This window comes from Macaca fascicularis, chromosome X, assembly GCF_037993035.2.
Source record: "Macaca fascicularis isolate 582-1 chromosome X, T2T-MFA8v1.1".
Classification (NCBI taxonomy): Eukaryota; Metazoa; Chordata; class Mammalia; order Primates; family Cercopithecidae; genus Macaca; species Macaca fascicularis.
The window spans coordinates 120,083,505-120,093,999 of record NC_088395.1 but is presented as its reverse complement, the minus strand read 5'-3'; the positions used below and the strand labels follow the sequence as shown (position 1 = coordinate 120,093,999).

The 10,495-nt window shown below is 38.8% G+C and overlaps 1 long non-coding RNA gene across 1 annotated transcript; it reads left to right on the top strand.

The window, feature by feature from the left end:
- Positions 1-868: 868 nt before the first annotated feature.
- Positions 869-8,420, top strand: LOC107128536 (uncharacterized). Its single transcript, XR_001487860.2, has 2 exons — positions 869-964; positions 8,059-8,420. It is a non-coding gene; the product is annotated as an uncharacterized lncRNA (long non-coding RNA).
- The last annotated feature ends 2,075 nt before the right edge of the window (positions 8,421-10,495 follow it).

Sequence of the window (10,495 nt, the reverse complement as noted above, 5' to 3'; positions counted from 1 at the left end):
TATCATAACAGTTGACTATAAAGGGATATTATTTGATTGTACCTTTAGTCCTACATACATTTTAAAATACTAAACCATTTTCCTTACTTTACACAGGCTGACAGGTGCTTAAAAAAACAGGATAATATAATGAAGGAAATGAAAATATTAACTCCATTTTAAAAAATCTTGCTTTAACATAGATGATAATACATATTCTGTAAATTCAGGGAAAATTACTTCTTAGAGATTTTAGTCATATGAGGCAAGCAATAGAGAAATAGGACCTTGCTGAGATAGCTTGGGTATCAGCCCAGGGGGACACCTCTAAAAGTATTAAATGTTCATTTACACCACAGTAAGCAAACTCCCTTTAAGTGATTCCTTAAACTGAGCGGAATACATTTATTTGACCCAAATGTATCTTCATTTGTCTGGGTGGTTAATTGGATGATTCAGTTCATTTGTTCTTCTATTCCACTGACAATTAATATATATACTTCATATTAATTACCCCTTTTCAACAAAATGACATTTCACTGTAGGCAACACTGAACACAATTTATATTCTGTAATTACTGAGAAGGCACCTCATGATCTAGTTACAGGACCTCGGGGATATCATAGTAAATCTCGAACATCACAGTGATGTATAAGTGATGTGTAAGAAACTGATTGAACCTGAGTTCTTTTGATTTCAGAAAAAAATCATCAATTTGTTTATATTTTATTAGGTCATAATTTTCACAATATGGTACGTAAAATTATTTATAAACACGTTAAATATGGCAATGTCAGTAGCTCATCCATTTCAATCATTCACATTTTTTTTAACTGTAGAAATTGACATTATTTAAATCCTTACTGTTTTCTCTCCTTTTTTTCTCAGTGTCAAAGCACTTCAATTAAAACACAGAAACTATAGAAATTTATCCGGTAAATATGCTGATGATGTCCTAAACTTGATCGCTTGTCTCAAAATTTAGTGCGTGTAAGTTTAAACCCATAATTACAGTTTTATTTAAAGTCGCATCACATAGAAAATTAGAAAAACATTCAGGTATTGAACCTATCAAGTGAGTTCTTATTTTAGGAATTTGCTATATAGTTACTTTTCAAAAATTTATGGAGGAATTGACCAATTTGAGAGTAATATTTTTTACTATTGGAAACAGAATTGTGATGCCTTCACCTCTTTAACTGAATTTAGCTATTAGAGAAAAACTGTCTAGTGGTGATGTCTCACCCCACTTTGTTGATAAAAAAGAAATGTTATTTTTGTAACGTCTGTAGTTGCATCAAACATCAAAAGCACAGTGCTCAGGCAGAAATAGCTGTTTCTTATTTCTTTGATTTCTCTCAACCCAACTTTCGTTGTCAGTAAACTGGCGGTCCCACATGGCCCTTCTTCTCTTCTTCCAAAAATCCAACAATTGTGTTCATCAGTTGTTGCCTAATAAGCCACTATGTGAAAGTGAACCATCATAGGAATATATATATTCCATCTCCAGAAACACAAAGCAAGATCTGATGAGAATTTTTTTTTAAACAGTGATTTGTTTTACCTGTAGAAGTTCCCCTCCCTCTGTCTCTTAATGGGGGAAGTTCTTCCTTCTTTCTTACCTCTTATACTCTCTGCTCGTTAAAACCACTCCACGTGTGTCTGTGTTGTTTTATCTTGATCGGTGCAAAACCAAGGACCCTGGCATTCCTCCAGTCATCGAAGCCTCATCATTGTGAATTTTTACTCCATCAGCCAATGAAAACAAGGTCAAACGTAGCTGTTGTGTGTGTGTGTTCATTTTATTTTATTTTTTTATTTTTATTTTATTTTATTTTATTTTTTCTAAATGGTTTTTCTTTTTTTTTTTAAATTTATTTATTATTATTATACTTTAAGTTGTAGGGTACATGTGCATAACGTGCAGGTTTGTTACATATGTATACTTGTGCCATGTTGGTGTGCTGCACCCATCAACTCGTCATTTACATCAGGTATAACTCCCAATGCAATCCCTCCCCCCTCCCCCCTCCCCATGATAGGCCCCGGTGTGTGATGTTCCCCTTCCTGAGTCCAAGTGATCTCATTGTTCAGTTCCCACCTATGAGTGAGATCATGCGGTGTTTGGTTTTCTGTTCTTGTGATAGTTTGCTAAGAATGATGGTTTCCAGCTGCATCCATGTCCCTACAAAGGACACAAACTCATCATGTTTATGGCTGCATAGTATTCCATGGTGTATATGTGCCACATTTTCTTTTTTTTTTTTTTTTGAGATGGAGTCTCGCTCTGTCGCCCAGGCTGGAGTGCAGTGGCCGGATCTCAGGTCACTGCAAGCTCCGCCTCCCGGGTTCGGGCCATTCTCCTGTCTCAGCCTCCTGAGTAGCTGGGACTACAGGCGCCCGCCACCTCGCCCGGCTAGTTTTTTGTATTTTTTAGTAGAGACGGAGTTTCACCGTGTTAGCCAGGATGGTCTCGATCTCCTGACCTAGTGATCCGCCCGTCTCGGCCTCCCAAAGTGCTGGGATTATAGGCTTGAGCCACCGCGCCCAGCCAACCACATTTTCTTAATCCAATCTGTCACTGATGGACATTTGGGTTGATTCCAAGTCTTTGCTATTGTGAATAGTGCCGCAATAAACATACGTGTGCATGTGTCTTTATAGCAGCATGATTTATAATCCTTTGGGTATATACCCAGTAATGGGATGGCTGGGTCATATGGTACATCTAGTTCTAGATCCTTGAGGTATCGCCATACTGTTTTCCATAATGGTTGAACTAGTTTACAATCCCACCAACAGTGTAAAAGTGTTCCTATTTCTCCACATCCTCTCCAGCACCTGTTGTTTCCTGACTTTTTAATGATTGCCATTCTAACTGGTGTGAGATGGTATCTCATTGTGGTTTTGATTTGCATTTCTCTGATGGCCAGTGATGATGACCATTTTTTCATGTGTCTGTTGGCTGTATGAATGTCTTCTTTTGAGAAATGTCTGTTCATATCCTTTGGCCACTTTTTGATGGGGTTGTTTGTTTTTTTCTTGTAAATTTGTTTGAGTTCCTTGTAGGTTCTGGATATTAGCCCTTTGTCAGATGAGTAGATTGCAAAAATTTTCTCCCATTCCGTAGGTTGCCTGTTCACTCTGATGGTAGTTTCTTTTGCTATGCAGAAGCTCTTTAGTTTAATGAGATCCCATTTGTCAATTTTGGCTTTTGCTGCTGTTGCTTTTGGTGTTTTAGACATGAAATCTTTGCCCATGCCTATGTCCTGAATGGTACTACCTAGGTTTTCCTCTAGGATTTTTATGGTATTAGGTCTAACATTTAAGTCTCTAATCCATCTTGAATTAATTTTCGTATAAGGAGTAAGGAAAGGATCCAGTTTCAGCTTTCTACTTATGGCTAGCCAATTTTCCCAGCACCATTTATTAAATAGGGAATCCTTTCCCCATTTCTTGTTTCTCTCAGGTTTGTCAAAGATCAGATGGCTGTAGATGTGTGGTATTATTTCTGAGGACTCTGTTCTGTTCCATTGGTCTATATCTCTGTTTTGGTACCAGTACCATGCTGTTTTGGTTACTGTAGCCTTGTAGTATAGTTTGAAGTCAGGTAGCGTGATGCCTCCAGCTTTGTTCTTTTGACTTAGGATTGTCTTGGAGATGCGGGCTCTTTTTTGGTTCCATATGAACTTTAAAGCAGTTTTTTCCAATTCTGTGAAGAAACTCATTGGTAGCTTGATGGGGATGGCATTGAATCTATAAATTACCTTGGGCAGTATGGCCATTTTCACGATATTGATTCTTCCTATCCATGAGCATGGTATGTTCTTCCATTTGTTTGTGTCCTCTTTGATTTCACTGAGCAGTGGTTTGTAGTTCTCCTTGCAGAGGTCCTTGACATCCCTTGTAAGTTGGATTCCTAGGTATTTGATTCTCTTTGAAGCAATTGTGAATGGAAGTTCATTCCTGATTTGGCTCTCTGTTTGTCTGTTGCTGGTGTGTAAGAATGCTTGTGATTTTTGCACATTAATTTTGTATCCTGAGACTTTGCTGAAGTTGCTTATCAGCTTAAGGAGATTTTGGGCTGAGACAATGGGGTTTTCTAAATATACAATCATGTCATCTGCAAACAGGGACAGTTTGACTTCTTCTTTTCCTAACTGAATACCCTTGATTTCTTTCTCTTGCCTAATTGCCCTAGCCAGAACTTCCAACACTATGTTGAATAGGAGTGGTGAGAGAGGGCATCCCTGTCTTGTGCCAGTTTTCAAAGGGAATTTTTCCAGTTTTTGCCCATTCAGTATGATATTGGCTGTGGGTTTGTCATAAATAGCTCTTATTATTTTGAGGTACGTTCCATCAATACCGAATTTATTGAGCGTTTTTAGCATGAAGGGCTGCTGAATTTTGTCAAAAGCCTTTTCTGCATCTATTGAGATAATCATGTGGTTCTTGTCTTTGGTTCTGTTTATATGCTGGATTATGTTTATTGATTTGCGAATGTTGAACCAGCCTTGCATCCCAGGGATGAAGCCCACTTGATCATGGTGGATAAGCTTTTTGATGTGTTGCTGAATCCGGTTTGCCAGTATTTTATTGAGGATTTTTGCATCGATGTTCATCAGGGATATTGGTCTAAAATTCTCTTTTTTTGTTGTGTCTCTGCCAGGCTTTGGTATCAGGATGATGTTGGCCTCATAAAATGAGTTAGGGAGGATTCCCTCTTTTTCTATTGATTGGAATAGTTTCAGAAGGAATGGTACCAACTCCTCCTTGTACCTCTGGTAGAATTCAGCTGTGAATCCATCTGGTCCTGGACTTTTTTTGGTTGGTAGGCTATTAATTATTGCCTCAATTTCAGAGCCTGCTATTGGTCTATTCAGGGATTCAACTTCTTCCTGGTTTAGTCTTGGAAGAGTGTAAGTGTCCAGGAAATTATCCATTTCTTCTAGATTTTCCAGTTTATTTGCGTAGAGGTGTTTCTAGTATTCTCTGATGGTAGTTTGTATTTCTGTGGGGTCGGTGGTGATATCCCCTTTATCATTTTTTATTGCGTCTATTTGATTCTTCTCTCTTTTCTTCTTTATTAGTCTTGCTAGTGTTCTGTCAATTTTGTTGATCTTTTCAAAAAACCAACTCCTGGATTCACTGATTTTTTGGAGGGTTTTTTGTGTCTCTATCTCCTTCAGTTCTGCTCTGATCTTAGTTATTTCTTGCCTTCTGCTAGCTTTCAAATGTGTTTGCTCTTGCTTCTCTAGTTCTTTTAATTGCGATGTTAGAGTGTCAATTTTAGATCTTTCCAGCTTTCTCTTGTGGGCATTTAGTGCTATAAATTTCCCTCTACACACTGCTTTAAATGTGTCCCAGAGATTCTGGTATGTTGTATCTTTGTTCTCATTGGTTTCAAAGAGCATCTTTATTTCTGCCTTCATTTCGTTATGTACCCAGTAGTCATTCAGGAGCAGGTTGTTCGTTTTCCATGTAGTTGAGCAGTTTTGATTGAGTTTCTTAGTCCTGAGTTCTAGTTTGATTGCACTGTGGTCTGAGAGACAGTTTGTTATAATTTCTGTTCTTGTACATTTGCTGAGGAGTGCTTTACTTCCAATTACGTGGTCGATTTTGGAGTAAGTACGATGTGGTGCTGAGAAGAATGTATATTCTGTTGATTTGGGGTGGAGAGTTCTATAGATGTCTATTAGGTCTGCTTGCTGCAGAGATGAGTTCAATTCCTGGATATCCTTGTTAACTTTCTGTCTCGTTGATCTGTCTAATGTTGACAGTGGAGTGTTGAAGTCTCCCATTATTATTGTATGGGAGTCTAAGTCTCTTTGTAAGTCTCTAAGGACTTGCTTTATGAATCTGGGTGCTCCTGTATTGGGTGCATATATATTTAGGATAGTTAGCTCTTCCTGTTGAATTGATCCCTTTACCATTATGTAATGGCCTTCTTTGTCTCTTTTGATCTTTGATGGTTTAAAGTCTGTTTTATCAGAGACTAGTATTGCAACCCCTGCTTTTTTTTGTTCTCCATTTGCTTGGTAAATCTTCCTCCATCCCTTTGTTTTGAGCCTATGTATGTCTCTGCGTGTGAGATGGGTCTCCTGAATACAGCAGACTGATGGGTCTTGACTCTTTATCCAGTTTGCCAGTCTGTGTCTTTTAATTGGAGCATTTAGTCCATTTACATTTAAGGTTAAGATTGTTATGTGTGAACTTGATCCTGCCATTATATTAACTGGTTATTTTGCTTGTTAGTTGATGCAGTTTCTTCCTAGCCTCGATGGTCTTTACATTTTGGCATGTTTTTGCAATGGCTGGTACCGGTTGTTCCTTTCCATGTTTAGTGCTTCCTTCAGGGTCTCTTGTAAGGCAGGCCTAGTGGTGACAAAATCTCTAAGCATTTGCTTATCTGTAAAGGATTTTATTTCTCCTTCACTTATGAAAGTTAGTTTGGCTGGATATGAAATTCTGGGTTTAAAATTCTTTTCTTTAAGAATGTTGAATATTGGCCCCCACTCTCTTCTGGCTTGGAGAGTTTCTGCCGAGCGATCTGCTGTTAGTCTGATGGGCTTCCTTTTGTGGTTAACCCGACCTTTCTCTCTGGCTGCCCTTAAGATTTTTTCCTTCATTTCAACTTTGGTGAATCTGGCAATTATGTGTCATGGAGTTGCTCTTCTCGAGGAGTATCTTTGTGGCGTTCTCTGTATTTCCTGGATTTGAATGTTGGCCTGCCCTACTAGGTTGGGGAAGTTCTCCTGGATGATATCCTGAAGAGTGTTTTCCAACTTGGTTCCATTTTCCCCCTCACTTTCAGGCACCCCAATCAGACGTAGATTTGGTCTTTTTACATAATCCCATACTTCTTGCAGGCTTTGTTCATTTCTTTTTCTTCTTTTTTCTTTTGGTTTCTCTTCTCGCTTCATTTCATTCATTTGATCCTCAATCGCTGATACTCTTTCTTCCAGTTGATCGAGTCGGTTACTGAAGCTTGTGCATTTGTCACGTATTTCTCGTGTCATGGTTTTCATCTCTTTCATTTCGTTTAGGACCTTCTCTGCATTAATTACTCTAGCCATCAATTCTTCCACTTTTTTTTCAAGATTTTTAGTTTCTTTACGCTGGGTACGTAATTCCTCCTTTAGCTCTGAGAAATTTGATGAACTGAAGCCTTCTTCTCTCATCTCGTCAAAGTCATTCTCCGTCCAGCTTTGATCCGTTGCTGGCGATGAGCTGCGCTCCTTTGCCGGGGGAGATGCGCTCTTATTTTTTGAATTTCCTGCTTTTCTGCCCTGCTTTTTCCCCATCTTTGTGGTTTTATCTGCCTCTGGTCTTTGATGATGGTGATGTACTGATGGGGTTTTGGTGTAGGTGTCCTTCCTGTTTGATAGTTTTCCTTCTAACAGTCAGGACCGTCAGCTGTAGGTCTGCTGGAGATTGCTTGAGGTCCACTCCAGACCCTGTTTGCCTGGGTATCAGCAGCAGAGGCTGCAGAAGATAGAATATTTCTGAACAGCGAGTGTACCTGTCTGATTCTTGCTTTGGAAGCTTCCTCTCAGGGGTGTACTCCACCCTGTGAGGTGTGGGGTGTCAGACTGCCCCTAGTGGGGGATGTCTCCCAGTTAGGCTACTCAGGGGTCAGGGACCCACTTGAGCAGGGAGTCTGTCCCTTCTCAGATCTCAACCTCCGTGTTGGGAGATCCACTGCTCTCTTCAAAGCTGTCAGACAGGGTCGTTTGCCGTGTGTGTTCATTTTAATTTTGGTTTTAGAAAGATAACGGAGTCAAATTGCTATTAGCTTTCAACTTCCATTGATTTTGAATCTTGCTGACAGGGTCTGTTATTTGTCAACTCAGTATACATTAATACTCTTTGCTTAGTGTCTAAACTATTTTAATTGGGATTCCAATGAACTCAGCAAAAAAAGATTTCATTTCCCAGGTTCTCTTACAGTTAGGTGTGGTATTAAGACTAAGATGTATGTAGAAGCTATAGGATGAAAGTATTTTGAAAGTTTCTAAAAGATGGGCAGATGCATGCCCTTGTTTACCCTTAACTTCCTGTCTTCTTTCTCCTGACAGGAAAGTTAATGGCTGAAGATTCAGCAGCCATTCTGAACTGGAAATTACATGTTAAGGCTATTATAGAAGAAATTAAATCTCTATGTCCCCAAGGTATCTCTATACCGGCCTGGCATGCCTATCTCCAAACCTCCTTTACATGAGACAGAAACAGCTTCTATCACCTTAAAATCTGTTACTTTAGGTGTTTTCATTATGAGCAGCTAAAATGAATCTTACTTGATACAGTGTGAGTGTTCATGGATTAGGGCATTGTTTGATAAGAGGAGTAAGAAAAGACTATAAATTGTATTGGCCCTGACATGCCACAATGAGGGCTGAAGCCAAATTAATCAAATAATAAACTCAAATACAAAGAACAACATTTTTTTGCTGGTTTCAGAACTAACAAGTAAATAATGTAGAAGTAATCAGTACTATCCTTACAATAAGAAAAAAGTTGAACAAACTGAAAATGAACGACTTTTCTTCAACCCAGAAGAGAAGTAAAATCACAGAGCAAACTGCCCTTCTGAAATCTGGAAAGACAAGCAAATTCATTGAGTCCCAGCTCTAATTTCCTTCAATGGAGCATAATTCTCTAGAGCCATACATAAACTGATAGGGACACCTAAATGGTAATTTTAACAAATTGCTGAAGACTGAGTGTGGACTAACATGAAAATGAGAGACTCCTGGGGGCCACAGTCTTAGGGATGCCACCACACTTTCATGGACTTTACCTCCAGGAAGTTTTCTATGTTCTCACTGCCAAGAACCAAGACAGATGGCAGGGCTCTGGTAGGAGGAGTAACATTATGAAACATTTCTAGGGCATTGTCCGTAACAAAGACCTATTCTCCAGGGGAAAATAATTAACAGAGCTTTGCCCCAGAGCCCTGAGAAAATGGCATTCTTTTCACTTTAGCCTCCTCTAGTATTTAGGTGAGAAAGGCGATTCACCTAAAGTGGAAGATAGGAAAAAAAAATAAACTATACAAGCAAAAACTTTTATAAAGGGTACAGGCCAAAATGTATACCCACTAAAAGACTGAGAATTAAGTGGAAGATTATATAGGACTAGTCTTCCACATTTTGACATGATCACCAGTACAATAACAATATATTACAGCTGAAAGAACTACAAGACTCAGGCTTTAGTTTAGGAATACTTCGGAAATACCATAGTCAAGAGTAGTGACAAAAATAAGACACTAGAAGAATCTGAAGCATCTGGTAACTACAGCTACAGCTAATATTAAACAAAAACTGACTTCTAGGTAAATTAACATAAATTCTCACACTAGTAGCCTACTTACCACAGTTCTTGTTACCCAGTGCAACACATCTAGCCTTCAAAAAATATTGCATAGTATGCCAAGTGGCAGGAAAAAAGGCATCTGAAAAGAAAAGCAAGCATCAGAACCAGACTTAAATATGGCAGAGATGTTGGAAAATAACCATGATCAAAATGTTAAGGGCTGTAATGAAAAAAAAAATCTGCAACATGCAAGAACAGATGTTAATGTAAGCAGAGAAATGGAAAATCTAAAGTAAATTCTAGAAGCATTAAGACAGAGACGAAGAATGCCCTTGACGGTCTCATCAGTAGACTGAACAGGGCAGGGAAAGAATCAGTGAGCTTGAAGATAAGTCAGTGGAAACTTCCGGTGCCAAAATAAAAAAAGAAAACCTAATATTAATAAAAAAGAATATGTAAAAACTGTAGAACAATATCAACATATGTGCATATTCAGAATAAAGGAGAATGGCTTAGAACTCTTCAAAATTAATGACACACAAAACAAACCACAGATACAGAAAGTACAGAGAATATCATTCAGAATATATACCAAAAGGACTACATATAGGCATATCATATTCAAACAGCAAAAATACAAAGATAAAAAAAAACTTGAATAAAGCCCAGGGAGTGGGGATGAAGGAAGCCGTCTTACCTATACAGAAAAAAATGATAAGAATTACAGCAGACTTCTGATCCAAGACCACGAAAGCAGAAGACAGTGAAGTGAAATATTTAAAGTGTTGAAAAAAAAAAGAAAACCCAACATACTAGAATTCTTTTTTTTTCTTCTTTTGTTTTTGCTTTTTTGTTGTTGTTGTTTGTTTGTTTGTTTGTTTTTCTTTTTCTGTGGTGAGATGAAGTATCTCTTTGTCGCCCAGGGTGGAGTGCAGTGGTGCAATCTTGTCTCACTGCAACCTCCACCTCCTGGGTTCAGGTGATTCTCCTGCGTCAGCCTCCTGAACAGCTGGGATTACAGGCACCTACCACCACATCCAGCTAATTTTTGTATTTGTAGTAGAGAAGGGGTTTTTGCCATTTTGGCCAGGCTGGTCTCAAGCTCCTGACCTGAGGTGATCTGCTCGCCTCGGCCTCCCAAAGTGCTGGGATTACAGGTGTGAGTCACTGCGCCGAGCCCCAACAAACTAGAATTCT